The 25,238-nt window shown below is 37.5% G+C and overlaps 2 long non-coding RNA genes across 7 annotated transcripts in view; both read left to right on the top strand.

Moving 5' to 3' along the window:
* The window catches only part of LOC137862535 (uncharacterized), a 155,374-nt gene extending 136,912 nt beyond the window's left edge, over positions 1 to 18,462 (top strand). Inside the window, exon 4 of the long non-coding RNA XR_011100384.1 lies at positions 16,985 to 18,462. This is a non-coding gene — a long non-coding RNA (uncharacterized lncRNA). The remainder of the gene's footprint in view (positions 1 to 16,984) is intronic.
* A 488-nt stretch (positions 18,463 to 18,950) lies between these two features.
* The window catches only part of LOC137862521 (uncharacterized), a 248,696-nt gene continuing 242,408 nt past the window's right edge, over positions 18,951 to 25,238 (top strand). The window contains exons 1-2 of one of the 6 annotated variants that reach the window (XR_011100367.1): positions 18,951 to 19,497; positions 24,258 to 24,360. This is a non-coding gene — a long non-coding RNA (uncharacterized lncRNA). The remainder of the gene's footprint in view (positions 19,498 to 24,257; positions 24,361 to 25,238) is intronic. The other 5 variants (XR_011100359.1, XR_011100362.1, XR_011100368.1 and 2 more) reach the window with 5 other exon arrangements.

Raw genomic sequence — 25,238 nt, 5'->3', positions numbered from 1 at the left:
GGAGAAGGAAAGAATGGGAAGTGGGCTGGAATTGAATTTACCCGTAGAGTGAAGTACTTGACTAGATCATCCTCTTCTCTTTCTTTCCCCACACCTCACGAATTTCTTTCCTCAGAGTGACAGTTTTAAAGCTGTTGCTGTAAAAGCTGAAACAAGCAGCAGAGAGCAGTACCGAGCTGCTTGTCTCTGATGGAAATGGTTGCCATAAGGACAACTGGTCTACAGAAGCAGAAATCCCAAACGCGATGTTAATCGTCCTCTCTGGTTGAGAAACTGTTCTGATTGTCCCTCCTTCGCGTAACTGGGCATATGCCTGAAAAGGAGAGCTGAGGCTATGCTGCAGCTTGTCAATAGTCTCCTCGTACTCCCGAGCTACTTCCTCTTGGGATGGAATCAGGCTTTGCTTTTCATTATTACTCCTTGGTAAAAGCTTTCAGAGTAGAAGGGAGGTGAATAATAAATAACTAAAAGGGGAGGGAATAGAGCAAAAGAGGGAAAAAAGGAAGGTGCATTTAAATTCAAATGTTAAATTGCCACTTACAGAGCCATATTTTTATTTCTGTCCATTTTAATGGAAAGCAATCAACAAATGTCATTAACTGATGAGGCTGCTTCCTTTAAGATCAAGGCATTTTTTAAGTGGAACTGCTGAACAGTGTGATATTCTTTTAAACAAGAGTTTTGTTTTTCATTAATGAAATAAAAATCTCCAGGGGAGGAGGCCATATAGAATGAATTATATATTCCAGATTTCATAGTAATGATTTAGTGCTAGCACATGCTTTGTGCTTCAGATGGAATAATGAATCTTGGGTGATTTAGTTCAAATGGCATTTGGGACCATGTCTGCTTTCCAGGAGTGGGAGGAGAGCTGTTCATCAGAAGCAACAGCAATTTTGATTGTGTTTATTTCTTACCTCCCCTCAGTATTCTGTCTCTGTATGTTCCCCCTGTACTATATAGCACCACAGACAGAGAAAAAGGAAAATAAGATGCTTGTATTTTGCTTGTCTGCATTGCATTTGCTCCACAGATGAACTATTTCCCATGAGAAATTATTTTTCACAACTCCTTTAACACACTCTCCCAAACTCACTGGCTACCTTCCAGTGCCAAAATACATCTCAGGTTCAGGTATGTAATGAGTCTGGGTTTACACTGATTGTATCTGCAGGTTGTACACTCCATTAGATAAAATCTTCCAGACACCCAATATGATGTTATTTATTTATTTATTTATTATGTAGTTAAAGAGCATAAAAAACTACAAACATGTGCCTTGTGAGCTCCAGCCTCCTCTTGCTATCAGGTAGTTGGGGATAATCCATTTTTTTTTTTTATTATGTTTTTTTTTTTTTTTTTTTTTTTTTTTTATTGTTTTCCTTCCAGAACAAAGAATTCAACAAATCAGGTGTGAACTTACCAGTCAGCTGTCTCTACATCTGTTTATCTAGATGTTATGCTCCTTGCACTCTTGAATGTCTGTATTAGAAAGGTAAAGGTGATATATTTGTGAGAGTTTTGATAGGATTTGGTATAGATTTTAAAGATTTCTAAGAGCTGTATTTGTAGCTGATCCTGTTGAATGCAAACGTGTAGGGAAGCAACTGTCATGTTTTATTACAAACCTTTACAAGCTATCATTTTACAACTTATCAGTTTAATAGCTAAAATTACACACGTTGAGACCTCATTAAGCCTAGAATTGAGGGAAGGTCTAGATGTGGTAATCGCCCTAACTATGTGCTCTGCACAGAGTTGGGATGTCAGTATCTTGGCTTTTATTCTATACCAAAAGAGTTATGCAGCCTTCCCCATGGTGGAGGTGAAAGGAAGTTCTCCAAAGTCACAGAACAATGGAAAAGAAACAGACTAGGAGATTCCTGGAAGGTGTGGAGGATAATTTACTGGTGCAGATGGTGAGGAAGGAAGGAACCGACTAGGGAAGGTGCCCCTCTTGACTGGTTGTTTGTTAACAAGGTGGGTAATAACTTGTGGGTGATGCGATGGCTGGAGGCTGTTTTGGGCAAAGCAATCACAAGATGATAAAGTTGACCTTTGAGAAAGCAAGGAGGGTGGTCTACAAAGCTGCTACTTTTGTTTTTCAGAGGGCAGAAGTTGGCCTACTTAGGGACCCGGTTGACAGAGAGAAAAAGAGTTTATGACCTTTGGAGAAGGGGCAGGCAACTCAGGAAAACTATATAGATCTTGTAAGTTTATGCAGGAAGAAAATCAGAAGGGTCAAAGCCCAGCTAGAACTTAACTTGGCTATTGCAGTAAAAGACAATAAAAATGTTTTTATAAAAACATAAACAACAAAAGAAGCATTAAGGAGAATATCCAGCCTTTAGTGGTTGTGGGAGGAAACATAATGTTGGGAGATGAAGAAAAGGCTGTTACTTTGCCTCAGTCTTTATTAGTAAGACTAATTGTTTTTGGGGTACCCAGCCCACTGATCTGGAAGACATAAACAGGGAGCAGAATGAAGCCCTTATAGTCCATTGGAAAATGGTTAGCGTCCTGCTACACTACTTGAACACACACAGATTTAGGAGGTTGGATGTGATCCACCCAAGGGTACTGAAGAAGCTGGCAGAAATGTTCACCAAACCATTTTCAACAATTTACCAGCAGTCCTGGCTAACTGAGGAGATTCCAGTTAACTGAATGTTAATGAATGTGATGCTCATTTACAAGAAGGGCAGGAAGGAAGATTCAGGGAATTACAGGCCTGTTAGTCTTACTCCAGTGCCAGGGAAGGTCATGGAACAGATCATCTTGACTGCCGTCACCTGCCATGCACAGGACAACCAGCTAATCAGATCTAGTCAGCGTTGGTTTATGAAGGTCAGGTTCTGCTTGATGAATCTGATCTTCTTCTATGATAACATATCTGACCAGCTTAGTGGATGAGGGAAAGGCTGCGGATGTTGTTTACTTGAACTTCAGCAAAGCATTTGATACCGTTTTCACAGCATTCTCCTGGAGAATGCTCATGGCTTAAATGTACTGTCCAGTGTGTAGAAAACTGGCTGGATGGCCAGGCCCAAATGGTTGTTGTGAATGGAGTTAAGTCCAGTTGGTGTCTGGTCACAAGTGTTGTTCTCCAGGGCTAGGTATTGGGAACCGTTTTATTCAACATTTTTATCACTGGTCTTGACGAGGGGATTGAGTACATCCTCAGTAGATTTGCAGATGACACCAAGTTGGACAGGAGTGTCGATCTGCTTGAGGGTAGTAGGGCTCTGTGACGGCATCTGGATAGGCTGGATTGATGGCCCCATGCAGCTGTATGGCATTCAACAAGGCTAAATGCCGGGTACTTCCTTTGGGTCACAACAACCCAATGCAGCAACATAGACTCAGGGAAGAGTGGCTCGAAAGCTGCGTGGCAGAAAAGGAGCTGGACATACTGGTTGACAGCTGGCTGCACATGAGCTAGCAGTGTGCTCAGGAGGCCAAGAAGGCCAATGCTGTCCTGGCTTACCTCAGATATAGTGTAGCCAGCAGAACTAGAGAAGTGATTGTCCCTCTGTACTCAGCACTGGTGAGGCTGCACCTTCAGTACTGTGTACAGTTTTGGGTCCCTAACTACAGGAAGAACATTAAGACGTTGAAATGCGTTGAGAGAAAAGCAAAGAGGCTGGTGAAGGGACTAGAAAACAAGACATATGAGGAGCAGCTGAGGAAACTGGGGATGTTTAGTCTGGAGAAAAGGATGCTCAGGGGAGACCTTATTGCCCTCTACAGCTGCCTGAAAGGAGGTTGTAGCAAGGAGGGTTTTGTCTCTTTTCTCAGGTGACAAGTGATAACAATGGCAACAATGTCAGGAAATGTTTAGATTGGACAGTAGGAAGCATTTCTAAATGGAGTGGTCAAGCATTGCAATGGGAGCTGGTGGAATCCCCGTCCCTGGAGACATGTGGACATGGTGCTTAGGGACATGGTTTAGTGGTGGACTTGGTAGTGTTAGGTGATGGTTGGACTTGATCTTACAGGTCTTTTCCAACCTAAATGGTTCTATGATTCAATGGAAGTCTGCAAACAGTGGGGAAAATTGATTCATAGAGGCTCGGTGTACTCCATTCACATCCATAAATAGTATTCAAATTTCTTTGGTCAGCTCCTCCGTCATTCCATTAATGTCACTGCAGAAGAAGGTCCTGTCTGCAGCAGATGAGAAAGCCACTTTGTTTTCTTATTAAGTGGCTTATGTCTACATCTATGCCCTTCCATGGCATTTCCCTATCAGCCAGTCTGGTCTGACTATTCAGTGGCCTCCTTGATAAGAACTGCTCAGAGGCTTAGTTAGGTAACTTGCCTTCACTTTGCTTTGTAGCCACCTGCTCTTTAGATACTCTGTGCTGCCAATCACTTAACGAAATCCAACAACCATAATCTCCAGCATAAAATAAGAGAACTTGTTTTATCCAGATAAAACCCAATACCTTCAGAACAATCTATGTGAATGTAGCCCTGGTTTGTATTTAAACTAATATCTTGTTCTGCATTATTCTGTTTCAGAAAGGTCAACATACATGTATATTTCCCCAGGATCCAGGGTAGAGCAACTGCCACCTGCTCATTAAACAAATCACTGATGTTTATGAACATTACATTTATAAGCTGGGTCTTCATACTATAGATACATGCAGGGAAATGAGTGACAAAAGAAATTGCTTGTAATTCTACATGTATTTAAGTTTGCAAAATCAATAAGGCTTTACCTAAACACAATATGTGCCATCTCTCATGCTTCTGTAGCAATAAGCAATACATTTAGGTGTTTTCAAAACTACTGGAAACATAGAAGAGCTTTCTGTTTGTTTGGTTGGTTGGTTGGTTTTTAGCTTTTGAAATTCTTCTTGGGGATTTTTCTGTAGGTCAAGTGCAATGTTCTCCGAGCATCACCACTTGATTTCCAAAGCAGTTTCATGAAAGGCATGATAACTCTTGAAATGCAGAAGAACTTTCTTAATCAAAATTAAAAAGGAGTAAAAGGCAAGCCTCTAAGGAAGCTTGAACTCTACTCCAAGAAAAAGCTAGAAAGCCAAGAGCATGCCAATTATAAATGTATAATATAGATATAGGAATATATGAAGAAGCAAGTTGTGTATCCTAAATAAGACCAAGCTAGAAAGCAATACATGCAAGTATTGGGAAGAACTCCTTAGAGTAAATAACAGAACTTTACTGAATGGATTTGGGAACACTTAGGGTTGATTTTCCCAGTCCCTTTTTTAATAAAAATGATAAAATATGCTTAATAAGCATTTATTCTGAATAATGTTTGTTCTTGCTTTATGACTTGGTTTTTCTGAGCATTCAAGGGCTTGCCTAAGAGTAGGGAAGCATCTCTGCTACACCATAAAAACTATTGTCATGTGCTCAGAGTCAACATTACCTCATTACCTGACCTTCTCAGTGGTCATTTGTTTGGGTTTGGCAATCTGTATTTGTTGGTATGATGCAGAAACAACAAAATGCAAAATGATCAATGTTGCTTTAGCTGTCACTTTCTTGTAATGCTGCCAAAAGTCATATTTTATAAGGCCAAGAGTCTGACTAGCTGAGGATTCCATCTCTGTCAATCACCAGCCATTGATGAGTAGGACGGACATTACTTTCCTGGTAAACTCTCTGTACAGCTTCTGTGTGTTGATTTCATTCTCTAGAGCAAGAAAATTTTTGGTGAAAAAGTGGTGTCATACTGCAATGACTACTGCAAACTATCAGCAACAATTTTCAAGGGATGGTAGACAAAGGAAATCTCAGACCTAGAAAAACCCAACCTACAGTCTCTCTTCTTCTTTGTAGCAAATCACAACATCTTCATATGCTATGTGAACTGACTGAGCAACTTCCATCATTAGAAGTTAAAAGAAGGTAAAGACATTATGAGAAAGTAGTGTACACTGTCCAAGAAGCAGTCACTAACAATGCTGGTATTCTTCCTTTTTCATGCAAAGTAAGAAAGTTTTGCACTAGCTGGCGTTAGATAGCTTAAAACATCGTATCTTCATAAGTAGAATAGCGAAGGGGTAAGTCATCAACCTTGCTGGCTTGGTTGCTTTGTAACTTTGAGGTCTCTTGAAAGTGACAGAGCCTGGAGAATGGGCAAGATGGATATTGTAGAGGAAGAAATGGGGTGGAATTGATGGATAAATCATGATTTAGAAATGTGGCCATCTGCTGCTGCTCACTTTCTTGTAAGACTGCAGGTAACTGGAGTTCTGATGCCTGGAGAATGGAAGGTATAGATGTGGAAACTGAACAGGATCTCTGAGTAAAGACTGGCTGTCTTCAAGGTTTCAGAGCTATTTCTTCTTAGTTTTATCTCAGTCATGCACTTGCTCTTGATGCTAGTCTGTGCCTATGGAAATATATATACACACATATAAATAAAATAGGATTTTGTTCAAAGGCTATGTACATATATTGAGAAATATACATTCAAATAAAATCTCACAGTTTTATTCATAGTCTTTGTGCCCCACCCCCTAACAAAGACTCAATTGCTTACTAGTTTCCAGACTGAATATATAGCTGTAAGTAATATTGAATCTAAATCATCTTTTCCCAGTAACAGCAATATGTCATCTGAATGTAATGGTTATATTGCTGTGGTAATAATACAGTGTGCAAGTCCTGGTGTCTCCAAAGCCTGATATGTTTACCTGCAGACAGAATGACAATTCTGTATCTAATCCTTCATAATTATCTGTAGAGAGATTCAAGCAGTCATCAAATGCCTATCTTAAACCATTCTGTGGGTGTCTTCTCTCAGGTGACTCATTTTCCTTAATCATGATTTTTTATACAAAGGGCTTTTCCACATGTTTGCAATAGCATGTCAGGATATGCTGCACCTACTTGTGTATCTTTGTCATCTAGGATCTACATTGTACATGGGTGGTTTGTATTGTAGGTAGCAAATGAAGGGTACATTCAGTTTGTAGGGGAGGGAGAATAGGAATTTAACCAACTCTCCCCTCTCCTTCATTTTTGAATAAATAAATAAATAATAAGAAGAAAAATTCTTGGTGTCTTTACAATGATTGGAGTGGGTTTATTCTTTTCAGCTTGGAGTGGCCTGAGTGTTGCTGACCTGCTGTGTGAATAGGGAGACTCTGTGCTTAATTCTGTGCTTCACTGATCCTGGCTAGACATCACCAACAGCTGTGGATTACATGACATGTCCAGAATATGATGAGGAAGAGTTTTCTTTCTTCAAGTTTTGTATGTTACAGGTAGCAAGAAACTAAAAAAAAAAATAAATTAAAATTCTCCTTAGAGACTTATCTCAGAGTTGTTTTGTATTTTACAGGAAGTCAGATCCCTTTCACAGTTCTCATCACCTTTGTTATGTTCCTGACACACTGTTCCATTCCTCCCTCCCAAATGTCTTCCTCCATCTTCAGGTTATTGCAGGGTGGCTACTGCATATTTTGTTGAGTGACTAAATGCAGATCCCTTTGAAGATTATGAATGTTCCTCAGGCTGCTGGAAGGGATACTAATTGAAGGGACTTTTCATCCCTGTTTAGCAATTTTTGCACTGCAGTGTTCTCACAGAATAGCTATTGTTAGCAGAAAGGAGGAGAATCACTTTTCCTCCACCCATACATGGGTGGGTGGAGAGTTTTAACTATTGTCATAATGTTATATAAGTAACCTTACACTGGCAACATTGGGCAACATATTTTGTTTTACTGGGGAGAATGATACTTGGATACTTGGGCTGGTTGCTGAACTGGAATCCACGCTAAGAATATCTGTTGGTGCTCTTCTGCCAGGAAAATGGTCAAGGTGTGGTGAAAGCAGTGCAGAAATGTAGGGTAAACCTGGCTGTGGCTGTTGATGGCTAGTTACACTCCTCTGCTGAAGGCCAGTGTCCCATGTAGTTACTGCAAGGAGTATATGTTGCTTTGTTCAATCATTTCTTGTCTTAAACCAAGACTGAAAGTAGGGTTGGTGCTCAGATGGTTATGGGAGTAGCTGAGGCTTGTGTGCATGCTCTTTTCTGATTTATCTGCCAGAGAAATGATTACCTATGACATGAAGAATGGGCTGACTGCTAAAACAACTGGACATGGGCAAGGACTTTGAGAGAAAATGTTAACCAAATGTTGGGTGTGAAACAAGCTTCTGACATGTCATCTGTGCAACCTTAAGTTTGCTGGCAGCTAACCTGTCTTTCAAAGTAGATTCATACTCCTAACTAATAGATACACTTTGGGAAATTTTGCCCTTCTTTTCACGAAGAGAAGAAAACTTTCTGATAATTGTATGAGAATCTTTTCCAAGTGTCTGTTGGAGAATTACACCATCATGTTAACAATGCTAGAATTAGAAATCTTGCAGTTTTGCCAAACTAAAATTAGTGGAAAAACAGTTTAAATATTTTACAGCTGTGCCGCATTACACAGTAATTGCATACTTAATAATACAAGATGTACACCACTACTTACAAGGAAAGTTAATTAATTTGCTTCTTAAATTATTATTAAAAAAATGGCTGAATACTTCATAACTTCTGTATGTTTATTTCATGTTAGTGCTAACAGATTTAAGTAACAAGGTTTTAATTTGTAAAGTATTAGAATATTATACACTTAAGCCTGATTTAAATGCCCTTTAAACAGTTCTGAACATGTTTCTCTTTCCTTAAAAAAAACGCACAGTTCTGAACATGTTTCTCTTTCCTTAAAAAAAACGCTTAGTTTGTGTGTCCAATAATGATAGGACACTTGGAGCAACAACAACTGGAAAAGGAATAATAAGACAAAATAATCACCTCTAGCAATTAGTATGTACATTTACAGCTCTTAAAAGGACTGAGACCTTAAGAGAAAATAAAATTTGGTGCTGCTATTTTGCTACTTGAGAATATATGATGCTGTGCACATATGAAGGTTTGTTGTTGTTGTTTTTAATACAGACTTTTTTTTTCTATTCTTATGCCAGAAATTATTTCAGTTTTATTTTAAGTTGATTTGAAGTCATTAGGACTAATCACTTAGTCTGTTTCTAACTACTATATTCCTGAAAATATAAATTTTCCTTTCCCAACCAAACATGATACAGAATTCCTAATGCTTGTAACCTCTGTATTCATCAAACTTGTGATGAAATTTTGATTAATTTCTGAGATTCTGTGTGCTTTTGCAGGCTTGTGGGTCTCCCTTAGAATACAACCCACAGTACTGTCAGAAAGCATCAAGAATCTTCTTTTTGGGTGTGCTGTGTCCTGAGGTTTAGTGAATGCAACTTCTTCTGATTGTTGTTTGCCAAGGACAGTCAGTTCTGTGCTTATTTTCTTCTGTCTCTTTGGAATTTGGAAAAAAAGTCTTTTTGCTATCATAGGACAGGGATAAAAATCTCACAGAATCCTGAACCTTTCTTCTTTTGTGTTTCCATCCTTCACTCTGTACAATGTTGCTGAAGAAGCTTTGGCCATTTCTGGGACCCCAAATCCAACTGGGATTTTTTCTAGATATATTCCACTTCTTATCTTTAGGGACTGTGATGTGAACATCTAACAACACAAGTGGTCTTGGGGAAGAGAATGTCAGCAGAGGCCAACTCACACTTTATTATTGTTCTGTAATTGTGTGACCTAAATATGTGTTAGAGTTTGCCTCTGCAGCCTTTGCAAAAATTTCATACATTTAGAAACAGCTTTTGGCAATACTTCAGATTGTTAATAGTGGATAGCTGTGGAGACACATCTAAACCTTCATTCTGCTTAAATTTCTGCCCATTAGACCATGGTCAGATATTATGGAGATAGTTATAATGTTAAGAGTGAAAGTGGATCTGAGATGATTTTTTTTTTTTTTAATCTGTAACATTTGTCTCTTTCCATAGAGGGATAATATTACTCCAGGGGAACCCTGTGTTTGTTTGCTTGTTTTTGTTGGGTTTGTTTGTTTGTTTGTTTCTGCTGTGGAGATAGAGGAGTTGGGGGTAACACAGGGATTTTTTTTTTTTTTTTTTTTTTTCTCAATCAAGACCAGTAACAGATCTGCACCTACTTCTGTTCAGTTTTTCTTCAGTTTTTGTTTGTTTGTTCCTTGAAACTTCATGATATATCCTTTTAAGCTTTTTTGGCAACAAAATAGGAAACAGTATGTGTTTGTTTTTGTTTGTTTGTTGTTTTTTAGGATACCTTAGGATAAAGTCAGCCACCTCTCAATAAATTTAAATCTACTAAATAGAAAGCACTGAAACTGTCAAGCAGCCACAAAATCAAATCTTTAATTACTTTTCTTTTCCATTGTTTGGGGATTTTGATAAAAATGAATTCTCCTGGAGACATGGAAATCTAGGCACTTCCATCTTATGTTCTGTGGAGGGCCTCCCTGTTATGGAGAATAAGACCTTTAAGTTCTCACAGGCTTTAGCTAACCTCTCCCAGCCTCCTCATGAGATGAAAGATTTACAGTTTAAACAAATGTATTCATTTATGTGTGTTTTTTTTTTTTCTTTTTCTTTTTTTTTTTTTTTTTTCTTTCCCTAGGGGGGTGGGATGGTGCTTCTTATATGCACTTTTGCTTCATCCTCCTACTAATTGGTGGAGGAAAGATCATCTCATCTCTGTTTTTTCACATGCTTATTCCTTCATACCTGTAGCCTTTCCAGACACTGTTTCTTTTGCCACATTAATTATATTGCAAAGCCTTCTTGATTTACAACTAACAGATTCTGTATTGGCTATTCATTTTCCACGGAGCCACGGTCTTTGCTCCCATGAACAGGTCTTGTGAAAATCTCTGCTTATCTTGTCCACTTGGTCCAGTATTTGCATACTTGACAATTTTCAAAACAGTTTAAAAGTTTTCATATTTATCGTGGTTGTTGTGTTTTTTTTTCTAAATGTGTACTGTTGTCTTGGTTTCTGCTATTTGCCACTGATTGCCACTGATAGGCTGCTGGAAGGAAGTTTTTTGTCCAAAGATAACTGTGCTCCCCATGCCTTTCTTCTTTAGGATGTTTTTCTGTACTATTTTGAGTTTTCCATCACTGTGACAGTGTCAAAACATTGTGTCAGAGCATTGTGACTAAACCAATACAGAAATTTCAGTTTGCTTTAAATGACTGCTATTACAAAGCTAATGTCAGTTGGCTGCGCCAAAACTAATTCTGGGTCTTTCCAACATATTTGAGTGCTTTATCCTAGATCCACCCCAACAGCAACTAAGTTTCTTAAAAAAAACTTAGTTAACACTTGCAAAATGACAAAATAGGTTTCTGTACCTTTTGTGTTTTCCATTTAAAAACATCTCTCACCTTTCCATTTATATGGAATGCAGTTCTCTTCAGATTTCTGTGGCACAGTTTCAATGCAGTTTCTTCTGCTGAGTTAACTGAAAACTATTAAAATCATCAAGTGCCTCAGAGTCAACTATTGTCAGAAATAAAACAACTCTTTTCTATTTTCACCCACTGCTTGCAGACAAAGAGAGAAGCACCGTTTAAATCCTTTTCAGTTGCCTTCCATGTTTCTGCAGAGTTTCGGTTCTACTGGAGCTTTTAGCTGCTCTATTTGTGGTTTTCTGTAGTTTTTACTTCAGCTATAGCAACATTTGTTGTGCAGAAATCAGAGTGAAGAAAAACATAATAAGGTTCCTTCTTCTATTGTTGATTGTGTTTTAACTGACGTGCAATGGTTACACATGTAAGTCTGCAATTATTTAGGCCAGACCTAAGTTCATTATAAAATCCACCAAAGTTTTCATTAACCACTTCATGAGGAATAACAGGTGAGGGTCAGTCTAAACTAAAATGTCTTGTTCAGTCTTCCTTAACTACACTATGCTTCTCTCCCTTTTTTAGTCCTATACCTGTCCCTCAAATATCACATGTCACTGACTCATACTTCCTTTGTTCTTTGGAGAAATTATTTTTTTTTTCTTTTCCAAATATATTTAAATGAGGAAACTGCATTTCAGAGACATGCATGAATGTGATTTCTGGATGTACTGTTGCTTTGAACAGAAAACCAACTTTTTCATTCACTTCTCCAGCAGCCCATCTTGTATCTACACATTTATACAAGTACCTTGTAACAGGCAACCTGCTATATCTTATCATTTTGTACACCCTAAACTATTTCAGCCAAAGTGTATAATTAAATCAAAAACATCATAAATTATAGCTAGCTTTTTCAGATTTCTCAGTAAAGTGAAAGATGGAAGAAATGTCATTTGTCTTCAGAGAACTTATCATTACTTGAATAATAAAATTCAGAAGAAGGAAAATGGCTATTATATATGAATAATTGCATTGAATATTTCCCAATTTGTGTATTTGATGCTATATCAAAATATATTGCAATGTAAGCCACAGGATTTAATATAAAAAGAATATTTTTAATTAGAAAAAAGCTTTTATTCCACTTTCTATAATGCCTATCAAAAATATATTTTTTAAAAATCTGCACTTTATTCAATTAGAAAAGCTCAATTAATCAACAGGAGCCAAATGAGTTCTGTTCAAACTAATGAAACATAACACCGTTTACTCCCTTCATCCATTCATTTCTTTAGAGGTCAATTTTGTGACTGTGCTGCTTTAGGGCTATTTCAGTATTGGTCTTTTTCTTTTTTTTTTTCTTTTTTTTTTTTTTTTTTTTTTAAGTGTGCTCCAGTCCCAGAATTTAGAATGAAGTTCTAGAAGGATTAGTCCATCTTGCAATTAGTGTGTGTATAGCCACCAGAGTGCCTGGTAATAACAGCTTCCGACAAGAATGGATGATTATTGAAATAGAATTCTATCTCCTGTAGAAATAGTGAGGAATCAATAAATTATTATTCTATAAATTATTAAATCTATAGGCATAAGATGACCATAAGTTGAGTTCCTTCTCATTAATTAATTAAATGAGGACATACGCCCATTGTTGCCGTCTGTCAATTTAATAATTTATTGAATAATGGATGCTGCTAATACAAGGTTGAACATGATGATATCCATCTTCAGTGCTACTCCAACATTAATGAGCTTGACACTACATAAGTCTACTCCACCCTTTTGGCAAATGTCTTCATTCAGTATGGTTCAACAGAAGGGATCATTCAGACCTTTAAATCTAGCAGGTATTTCCTTTCTGACAAAGTTGTTTTACCAAAAATTTGGGTTCACAACAGGTACTTTTTTTTGAGCAATGGGGTGGGGTGAGGATGCTAAATTGTACCATGAAAATAAGTGAAAGAAAAGGAAAGAAACAAGGCTGATGTGTTTAAAAAGGCCAGCTAAGTAATCCATTGTAAAACCGTAGACCTTCTGGGGATCATCACGTAGCTCTTGCAAGAACCACTTAGCAGTTACTGTGGTCTTGAGTTTGACAGTAAATCTCCAGATTTGCCATTAACTCTTCATATGAAAAAGTTGGTTTAAGCTCTCTTAATGTTGTCTTCTCTGGTTCTAAAAAAAAAAAAAACAAAAAACAAGAATTCCTTTCAAACTATTCTATCTCAGTTTTTGAACAAGTGTGTATTAAATGTTATACATTGTTCCTAGTAAGGATATGGCTTGTCTTAATTTCTTAACCAACTTTCTAATTAATCAAAATTTTACTTAAATGCATGACCCCCTGCCTCTAATGTAAGTCATACATGCTGTTTTCTGTCTTCCGAAAACATCTTCTGGTGAAGTTGACTTCAAGATAGCTCTGTGCTGATGTGCTGATGTACATCATTAAAAGCTAAAACAAATCAAATGAACACTTGTGTATCCCTGTGACCTCCTGGTTTGTGTTTTACAGGCTTTCAACTGGCTCTTGCAGGCTGTATTGATTATATATTATCACGTATACCAGATGATCTCTGAGAATTGCATTAGCTAGATAAATGGCCTAAATACATTTAATTGAATTTTCATGCATCTCTTCAATAAAGTAGAGGGATGTCAGAAAACAAGTTATGTTTGAATTTGTTTCTTTTATCTACAGTGATTAATCAAAACTTTGTTTTTATTTCTAGGTAATCACATTTGAAATAGAAAAGTATGTTTGGGAAAATCTACTAGTGGAAAACTGAGTTATAAGTGGCTACGATCTAAATTAATAAAATAGAAAACAAACGTGAATTATCATAAAGTGAAAGTAGTTTATATATGAGGCCATATTTTTATACATTTGAATTTCCTTTAGTAAATGGAAATACATTTGAATTTCCTTTAGTAAATGGAGGCTTGTAATGGCTGCAAAAGTAAAGTCATTTCATCATACATTGGGTGTTATTAAGACTTCATATACTGTTACTTGTGCAAGGTACTTGAGGTAGCAAAAATGTTACTTTTCTTGAGCAATATGATCTCTCTCTCCAGGTCAGTGAACTCAACAAAATATTAATGTTAACATATTTCACCAAACAAAGCAAAACTAAATATTTAATTTCAAAAAAAAAAAAAAAAAAAAAAAAGCTCTGTAATTTTTACATATGTTTTATTATTTTGATTACTGAAGTTAATTTGCAGAATTCAGATGCTTAACTCACACAGGAAATTCATTGAAATTGTTAGAAAGTTTGTACTTAGCAAGATCAGTGTCCAGTGGCACATACTGAGTCCTGGATGCTGTCTGTAGATATGGTTAATGGCTTACATATAATTTGAATATACTCATGACAGTGGCAACTTCATTTAACACTGGCCCTGTAAACTTTCTTCAAGGACAACTAATGAGCATATTCAGTAGTTTTCCTTATAATGTAATGGAATTTTGTACCCTAATTTGAACTGCATTACTGCTCTTGGAACACTTGAAAAGACTTTTAGGATTTCCAGTCGGAGACAGAACAAGGGCATGATGAACAGCAATATGCAAGGACCCTCCTCTCCCCAGCCCTGCCTCAAATAAATCCTGTCTCCCCTCAGACTCCAATCTCCAAAATGGATGTATTAAAATGATCTATGATATTAATATATTATAAATTATCTATAAGATTTAAATGATCTGTAGTATTACGTGTCACCAAAAGAAGTGAATGAGACTACATTTTAACAACAGGCTGTCATACAAACACGTATTTTTCTAGATGTGGCAACAGATGGCTCCACTTCACAAAATAACGCAACTTTATTTGTATTTATATTCTCTTAGTCACTTCTTTAAGCCAAATTCACTTGCAGCTTTGACCATGAGGGAAATTAAAGCACAACCTGAGACAGCAAGATGGGGGAGCTACAGGAAAGGCATACCTGCACTCATAAGGGGTCCTCGCCATTTTTACCCTGGGCAGAGAACTGGTGTAAAACCTGTGCTACTGGTTAGCCCTCAGAAATGGATACTGGAGTCTTAATGAAGCGATACTTTGTGCTGTCATTTTAAATAAGGTTTAGTTTTATCTTCCTAGTAAATTGTACTAAGTATGCAACAGAAACTTTTTCTAAATCAAAGATGAAATATTTTTAACCAAAAAGGGGTTACCATTACTACTGCACATATATTTCAGTAATTGTAAAATATATATTACACACACTGTGTATATACATGTGTATATATACAAGGAAAAAGGGAGTGGAGGAGGATGAAACACTACTGCAAGAACAACAACCAGATGTGTTAACCATGGAAGGATGAGTAGGTAGCAACGTCATGATTTATTATAATAATGGCATAGAAATAGTCTTATCTTGTCATAAACTTCTGGGCAAGCTATTTTTCTCTTATGCTAATCATAAATCATCATTTTGCTTTTATGCTTGAAAAGAAACACCTTAGACTACCTCAGGCAGTAACTAGGGAAAGAATGGTTTTCAACCAAAGGTCAAGACTGAATCTTATAGAAATTTCCATTTTTATGCCATCTGGATGCGGATAATACAGTACAGTATTTAGATTCAGATCACTGTTAATAGCTTTGGTGATAGAAACTCCCCTAAGGGTGAGAGGCTTTAACAAGGAAATGTCAATGCCTCACTCAGAAATAATTTTCTGAGAGACCTAATAATGATTTAAGTGACCGTTGTTGGGACATCATGGTACATGTGTGTGATGTATCATCAATACTGCAACCACAAGTAAGATCTGTCCAAGAGAACTGATAGTCAGATGGAAAATACCAACTTTACGTAACTTTGTTGATTAAGATAAATCAGTTAAAACCCAGGAAATACCACAGAAAGCTCTGAAACATAGTCCTTGGCTGCTGTTAGCCCAGTTGTTATATACCTGACGCCAGGGTATATATGGGTCTGCTCCCATATCACTAACCAAGAAGATCAAGCAAGAAATATCTTTAGACAGTGCTGTCTTAAATGGTCTGAGACATAGCTACAATACAATGAATTTTAGATTGAAGTTGGTCCTGAAATTGTGGGCTGGAATGAAAAGTACTTGGTATGGCTTGTGAGATTGCTCTACTGTCTTAAGACTTCCTAATAATGTTGCTGACGATTCTTGCTGCTTGAAGGAAGAACTGTTGAAGGGGTCATGTAAAAAGTCACTTTTTTTCCTTGTAACATCAGAAAATGTGTAGGGTGCTCTGAGCCCAACAGCTAAATCTTTTTTAGAACCATGCTCCAGTTCATTTTTATTTTTTATTTATTTATTTTATTTTTTTAAAAGACCTTGATCTTTTGAGGAGAGCATTGTGAAAATTCAGGAGAGCGTTGTGAAACCTCTGGCCAATGCAGGAGTTAGACATATTATTTGGGGTCACAAATTTATTTATCAGGAACTCAAATGGGTAGAAATCTGAGGGAGAGTGCACATTTGAGTGCTACAGGACTCTTATTTGGGAATCAGTCCTGTTGATTAATTCCTTGGCTTCCACAGATCATTTGCTTTTAATGAAGACAAGTTTTTTTGTTATTAGCTACTGGATTAGATAGATCCTAATGGATCAGCCACAGCTGGTCCATTCACAGCAGCTTCAAATACCACATTTTCTTGGAAATTATTTGTTCCTTTGCCTGGATAGAGAACAGTTTATTTATTTATTTATTTATTTATTTTTATTTTCATTTTTTTTTATTAGGCTCAAAGTCACCTGCCTGCCCAATTTACATTACTTATTAAACTCACCTACTGCCAAGAATTTTTGAAAAAGTCATGTTTGTGAAGAGTTCTGGATCATGCAGAGAAGTGTATGGAAAGCTGGAATGGTGAAGCTGTAAAGTATCTCGTGCACTGTTCACTTTTATTGATGCTGTGGGATAGAGCAAGACTAATTTTGGAATGTGTTCGCTTTTCTGTTCTGGAAATGTGGCTATTTCAAAATTACATATGTATTTGTTTTTGAGAGATTCAGGAAAGCATCTAGGAATTTCTTTTAGAAGTGACATGGGATTCTATTTTAGATGTGATCTGTAAACTGCATGAAGAAAACTGGTTTATATTTAAAGTGATATTGTCATGCACTGGAGCAGAATATAGTCTGTATGTATAAACTGCACTCCTCTGTCTGATACTACCTCTCTGTTATTTACCAGGATAGCTCCCAGAAGATGTGAGTCACTGTTGTACTGTTATAATAGGCTCTGTACAAATAAGTCTCATGGTACAGTTCAAGCTGCCAGCATTCACTCTGGAAAGGGGAACATTGTAAGTTCTTCTTCATAATAATAACTAGTTAACCTAGAGATGAAGTGTCTTGGGCCTAGCTCAGCCATGCAGGTTAGATGGAGAAGCAAGGTTTCTTCCTTGAATCTGAACAGCCACGTAAAATGTAATTAAATCTTGCTCTGTGGGTGGGATACTTACAAATAAGTATCCAGAGAGAGACTTACAGGAGAAGAAAGCAGTACCCTTTCCCCTTCTACATGTCAGCCCCGATTCACAGGGACAGAGATGTTTGGGGCCAAGGAAGCTGCTTTCTTGCTGCTGCCTTGGTTGTCTCTCCTGCTTCTAACAGTTTTTAAAGGGGGAATGTGACTGTTTCCTGAGTGATAGGACCTCTGAGGGGCGCTTCTGCAGTAGCACAGTTTATGCATCACCTTTTCCTCAGTGGAATGTCTAAAGGCACCATCTAGTTGTGAAACTGAAGCAGTAGTAATAGAGATGAACGAAACAGAGAGAATGTGTTGTTGCTATAGCCATGGCCTAAAATGCTAATAGTCTGTAATGTACCATAATGAATATTAATAATCACTAATAAATGCACTTTTATAGTGATGGAAAAGAGTGTGTTTTTAAAGAACTGCAATATCAGCTGTCTGCTTGAATCAGTGATTTGACACTGAAAATGCTTACCAGAAAAAAAGCACCTCTTGTCTGTAGCACGATAGATGTCCTGAGGGGCATGCAGAAGTCAGAAGACATTACGTTTCTGCAGTGTCTACGCAGACGCTAAGATCGTTTGAAACAGGAGTAGAGGAAGGACTGCATGCATTTTCTTTTTGCTGTGAAGTTGCTTTGTGCAACATACTAATTATTCATTTCCATTTGCCACTTTGCAAATTTGTTAAAAAATATTTACAAATAATGGTACTAAAATGTCTCTGGAACAATGTGAATATGTAAGCCAGCTGTTCTGTCTGGATTCACAACAAATATTTGCTTGATCTGGAGCAGACTTTTGATATTTATATACTTTTAATAAATATCTATTTATTAATAGAAAACCTTTCTGGTAGGCATTTCTTTCTCCTTACTTGAGTATGTGTGCTTATTGTTTAAGTTTATTTTAAGTTCTCTGCCTTTTCTGCATAGAGTGAGTGTCTTCTAGCCCTGCAAAAGCAAAACTTCTTTGTGCCTGTAGAGTTGCAAAAGTCATGGCTGTGGTATAGCAATTATACTCCAACATCCTTCAAAGCAAGGTGTGGGGATGGTTGCCCCAAGAACAGTCATCACGCTAGGGTGATTGTGTCTTCTCATATACAAAAGCCAGTTGGGAACTGTGTATTTTAGTCTCAATTATTGCATCATTCTGTATCATGTAGGGCTCACTGCATGAAGAAGCTTCAGACTCAGTCAATGCTGTCCTGCCTTGCAGTAAGGGGCATTCTGTCTTGCCTTGGTTTAGCAATTTATTTAGGACTTACTCCAGGTACTGGAGGAGAAACTGGCAGTCTTTGATTACTTCCTGAGAAGGTGATGGCTGTCATGGGTCATACTCAAGGAACAGTAGTGTTTCCAAAGCAGTAGGATAAAGTCAATAGATGGAAGGGTCAAGAGTAGATTTTTCATTAGACCACTCAACTATTGACTTTGCCATCCTGTTTTGGAAATACTCATGTCACCTGGAACTGACCAGAATTTGAATCACCTGCCCAGACATTAAGCAGAGACAGCTGCCAGTAGTTAAAATTATTTCTTGGTGGCTTTTGGCATAGAAAATTTTTAAGAATAGGAAAGGAGAGCCTTGCTAGGAAACAGTTTTCCCAAAATATTTTGGACTGTAAAGGGAAGGATTGATATCCAGCTTAGCAATTCTGTATGTATCCTAAAGGTGTTGGACATTGTAGAACTGGCTCTCCAGCCCAATTTTTGAATTGTCTGCATCAACTTAACAGTAAAATACTTGAGAGGGAGGAAAGGAGACTCTCAATGGTAAGTGGCTTTAATATACGTGTTGGTTGGGTTTTGTTTGTTTTTCATTTGTATATGCCAGCTTTTATGTCTTTGCAAACATACCAAGAGCATTTACTTTCTGTGCATTGATGTCTGTCTTCTCCTATGGTAGTGATAAATGCAGAGGTGTTCAACTCTTTTGAACTTGAGGAAAATTTAGTATGAGTTTCATCCTGTCTTTTGTGTCCAGGGCTCTACTGCTGCTCTTTGAGACATTCAAAGGTTAGGAGAGTGCCTAGGCCAGTTAAGAGCAGGCTGCTGAGAAATAACACATTGCAGTGATCGCTGCTAGTCAGAGTTGGTTCCTGGAGTGCAGCAGGGCTAGGGTGTGGGGCTGAACCTCAATGATCCTAGGGGGACAAGTAATAAATGATAAGGAATGAATGATGCATGAGGAAAAAGCATTACGAATGTATCGGATTTATATTAATTATAGGTTAGCTCAAGGCCTTCACCGCAAAGGGTTGGTGGAACTGCCAATTTTTGTTGATAGGATGTTGGAAGTTTTATTCAACAATACTTGTTCTGTGCATAAAATTGAGACTTAGGTTGCTGGTTGTTGTCTTTTAAACTAACTGTCCTGTTTAGTAGAAATCTGAGCTGGGCTTTATGTTCAATAGGGGTTGCTTTCTATTTTCCTGACTTCAGTGAAAATTTAGGTGTTTATAAGGTACGGGAAGTATCCTTAATGGGAAAAAGAGAGAATTTCATAGTCAGCCATCCCCTTCCCTCCATACTTTTTTTCCTTATCTTAATGAATCACCTAGTCTTAGGTGATTGCAGTTTAACTATGCTTAAGCACACTACATTTAATCGGATTAAGCTTGGTTTTGCAAGTCTTAAAATTTAGTTAATAGAAAACTTACAAACAATGTAATTTTTTTTAGTAGGGCACTGTATTACCAACAGCTATAGTAAAGGGGAAAAAGAGTGTTTATTAGACATCAGAATGTATTTGTGGAATACAAGCTCTTTTCTTGCAAAAGAGCTTTCAGCTGAAGGAAGGACACAGATTAGACTTATGGGAGGTGGGGGAACTAGAAGACTAAAGACACAGGGCAGGGGCTTTTGTGTATGTTAATCAGTGAAGAAAAAGAAACTTTTTCAAGACTATTGGAAAAGTAACTAGATTTTCAGTTAAACTATGGGAATATAAAATACACAAAGGGAAGTGAATATCATAATATTGAATCCTGTTTTATTAATCATGGGCCTTCTACTGTTCCCTGTGGTTAAAAAATGCATAGGATCAAATCAGTAGCAAAAAAAAAAAAAAAAAAAAAATCTTTTTTGAAGAGTTGTAGCAATTCAGAACAGGAGCACGGTAATAATTTCTTGACTTTTGTAATCATCTTCTAAATTTCTGTAAGAGGGTGAATCAGGGAAGGGAGCTCCCTTGGGAGAGCTGGGGAGCACCTAGCTCTCAGCAGTGAGGTGCTTGGGAGCTTGCTCTGAGCTCTTGTTCGCCCATACCCTGCCATGGCAGAGAACCTGGAAGCTCCTGAGGAAGTGCTTCCCTTGGGAATCTGGGGAGCTGAAATACACTCACGCAAAATCCCTTGTGTTTTTTTACTGAACTGAATTTAACACTAGGCTTTGGGCTGGGCAGGGGGGAGGTCTTTTTTTTTTTTTTTTTTTTTTTTTTTTCCTCTCCGTAGGAGACTCAGAAAGTTTGTTTGGACAAATCTTTATCCTCAGCAAGATAAACTTTTGAGTTCTTTTGTAAAATATTCGGAAGCACTGAGCAAGATTCACTGTTGTGCCTCAGCTCATCTCAGTTCAGCTGGCAGGAAGGTAACGATATATAGGTAATTCTGGTAGCAGCGCTAACCTGGGAGAGAAATGCTGACCCAGCCAGACTGGTGCAGGCTGGCTTTGTGCTCAGGCTACTTTAAGCCCCAATCTGGCTGTTGGTAGCCCCTTTTCATAGGAAGTGCGTGTGACTGGAATTAGCACAACACCCTGGGTGCAAGAGGAAATATTTTTGTTCGAGAGAAGCAGAACATCAGAGAAGGAACATAAGCACTTCTCTTTTGCTGTATATTTAATGAGGTAGGGAAAAGCAGCCAAGCACATCCATATTTTTTACTTTCTTGGTGCATTTACCAGATAAATATCTGACGCAGCTTTGAATTTTGTCTGGTGTTTGAATGGTTCAGGCAGAGATTGCTCTGTTTACCACAGCTTAGATATGAAACAGCTGTTATGCTTCTGGATTTTTGTAACATTGTTAATATAATTAGGTTGCATACAATTCACTGTTCCAATCTAATTTTGCAAGGATGCTGCTTTTGACACTCTGTAAAGAACATCATCTCTCTGTATGGTTGAAGTTTAAACATCCTTTTCTACAACCTGAATGATTTTCTTGTGTTTTTCTTTGGCGAAACATTTCTCTTTAAAAATTTCATCTCACAAGAAAGAGCATCCCCAAAACATTCCTTGCTGCATGCACATTCAAAGAGTTCTCTGTTCAGAAGCAGAAGCCTAATTGTTAGTGAGTCACTTTTAATGTCTGATTCTGTTAAATGTACTGCAGATGAGATCTGGGCAAAGATAAAAGGAATTTTAATCTTGAATACAGGAGAACAGCTTTACAGTAATAGTTTGACCAGACAAGGGAGGAGACCCTTTCTTGATCTGCACGTGAAGTTATTGTTTAAAAATCTCCTTTGAAAAGAACAGATTTCACTGTTTAATGTAAACCATGTTCCAGTTGGGTTTAATTCAGGATAAATGTTTTGGCTTTTTCTCTGCAGGCATAATTTGCTATTGACACATGTACAATGGTTCCAGTGCTGTTATCCTGTTTTCCTTTGTGTCTTTTAATCACCTGCTGATCCAGTATTTCCTTCATTTTTTCATCATGTGTAAATAATGACTGACCTCATCTCACCTCTCTTTGCACACTGCGGGGCATCTGGAAGATTTACATGTGGTGATCATCTCTCCCTCCCCTATTTCCCCTCCCCACCCCCAAAGTGCTATGGTCTGAATAGTTGTTAATGAAATTTACATATTCATGAAAATAAAGTCTTAAGCACAGGAAACCAACATGCAGAGTTGCATTAATATTACAAGTTCTACAGTTCATTTTTTATGTGTAAAACATTCTCATACCTATGTCCATATTAAAGATAAGTCTAACAGTGCCAGTGCGCTTTTTTTTTTTTTTTTTGTACAGATACTTGCATGTGTATTTTGCCTTATATCTAATGATCTCAGATTACGCTGGAATGTGAGCAAGTTTCATAACCCTCTCCCTCTATTGTATGAATAAGGTAAACAGCACATTCCTCGTTTCATGGATGAAGGCAGATGAACAGACTTGTTCATGAACATACAGCAATTCTGTTGCAGAGACAAAAATGCTTCCTCTATTAACCCAGTCCTTAACAATGAAACTGATGCTAACTATGGTTACCTGACAGAGGATTTTGCTGGGTTTAATGTCTTCTGTGTAAAGCTCATACAGGACTTTTACACTTGTTTTAGGACGTGTTAAGAGGAGTAGTCCCCTGATTTTTTCAGATTGCATCCAGTTTGTATATGTGACTTGTGTAGACTGCAAACCCTGAGGCTCCTGAAGTCTCGTTTTCCAGGTACTTCTGGACTCTACATAAAGTCCTAAAAATGGAGCTGAGATATCTTGGGAAGTTATTTAGTCCATCTCCTTGCACCAGGAAGAAGTGTTCCTGGGAGATTTTGTATTACCTATTCTTTGAAATTCCCCTAAAGGATATACCACAACCTCCATATCCTCACAGTCCTCATTTGCCTGCAACTTGCTTGCTAAAAATATAAGCCTGTTATTGTTCATCCTAACCCAATATGCATAGAGAATAGTGTTTTCTTTCTTCTGTGCCTTTTGTTTTGTCAATTTCCTATTTGTACGTGGTTACAAGCCTTCTTACCTTCAAGCCTTCTTGCAAAATAATAGCAGTTCTTGTTTCATTCCATGGCAGGTTATTTCTAGATCTCTGAGCTTTCCTTTTGCTTTCCTTTGGAGTTTCTCTCATTTCAAATTCATGCAGGTGACCACCCTCTTAATTAACATCCCCAGCAAGATCTTCCAGTTTGTAATTGCTTCATCACATAGTTTGTAATGTTGGAATCAGCCAACATATGAACTCCAAAGTATTAACCATGAAAGACGGTAAGGAATTTCAACTGCAGAACATTTTTTTTTCTGAATTGCATTGACACTTAAGCACTCCAATTATGTTTCCATCAGTGGATTTTATTATTATTTTTTTTACCTCCTTGTGCTTCTATCCATCCATCAGTCTTCTGTATATACTGTAGAGTTCATATTTTGATTATCCCTTTGTTTCCTATTTCTTGCTGTTTTTATTACTACATTTTTTCCCCATTTTTAATGAAATCTAATATATGTGTATATACTTGTGCTGACTTTCCACATTTTTCTGATAATCTTCTTAATGCTGCTTTACCCTTGAATATGTGTGATTATGACCTAAGAGCAAGCCAGAAGCACATCACCAATGAGAACTCTACTAGATGGACAGTAATATTTTCATGTCACTGCTGCTGGCCCTTATGATGTGCATATGCAGAAAATCTTCTAATAGCTAACTCTGAACATCTTTCTTGCACCTTTCACAGTGTCTGCTTCAATTGCCAAAAACTGTGCATGTCTAGTGCTGTTTAGTTTTCATTTTGCTGCAGCTCTAATGACGTGCCTTTGCAGAAAAATTATTTTACTTTGCTTAACGCAGGTAATGTTCTTGCTGGAGACAAAGAAATCCAAGGTTTTGGTGCAAAAATTCAAGTGGTGGGTGCTGCCCTGTGTCACAATCCAGGCTCTATTTTGCACTATAAGTATTGTTTACAGAATTTAGAAAGAAGTTCCTCTTTACAGGGTTGTCAGTTGTCCCACCTGTTTGTTAATCATTGATTTTTAAAAAGGAAGTATGCCATTTGAATTGCCAGACACATTACTCTGAAAATTTTAAATTTCACACAGTATATTCCTTCTTGAGCTTTATATAAAGCTCACATGAATTTAACTTATTCTCTGCAAGCCTTCAAGTATCCTGTCTTTAGCATGTGCCAAGCTCATCTTCAGTGACCAGTCCTTTCCCTACCCTCTTGTTTTCCCTTTGGTCGCATTCCAGGAAAAGGATGGAGCAAAATCAGTATGAAGTTGATGTTCTTTTTTCACATAATCTAATATGCAGTTGTGAATTTGTCTTACAATTTGTCTAAGTTCTATTTGTAATGCAGGATTTAGGAAATTTCAGCTAAGTCAAATTAATGTCATGACTGCTATGTGTTAAAAGTAAGCAAAAACAGTTGCCCTAATTCATCTGTTTCAAGGTAACTTCTTAAGCTGGGTCATTTAGTCATAGCTTGACATAGAGAAAACAGGCTGAAACTTTCATTGTCTCAAATAGTAACAAAATGCACTACCAGCTTCAGCTGGTGACCTCAGTGGTTATTGAAGGCTGTTTGTTTAGGTTGCCACCAATACAGCTGCCATCAAGTCAATTGGAAGTCTCCTTCTGGCTCCAGAAAGACTTAAGTCAGTTCTTTAGGTGAGTGCATGCAACATATGTATGCTTCATTCACTCTCGGTAAATGCATACCTTTTCTCTCTCTTGCAGTATCCCTGGAGAAGGCTAAATAAGAAAGATAGTCCTTTAAAACAGGCAGGTATTGTAATTGCAATGTGAAAGAGGCAGCCTAGAATACTGGGA

This window comes from Anas acuta, chromosome 1 (genome assembly GCF_963932015.1).
Source record: "Anas acuta chromosome 1, bAnaAcu1.1, whole genome shotgun sequence".
NCBI classification, from domain to species: Eukaryota; Metazoa; Chordata; class Aves; order Anseriformes; family Anatidae; genus Anas; species Anas acuta.
This window is presented reverse-complemented; position numbering and strand designations above follow the sequence as displayed.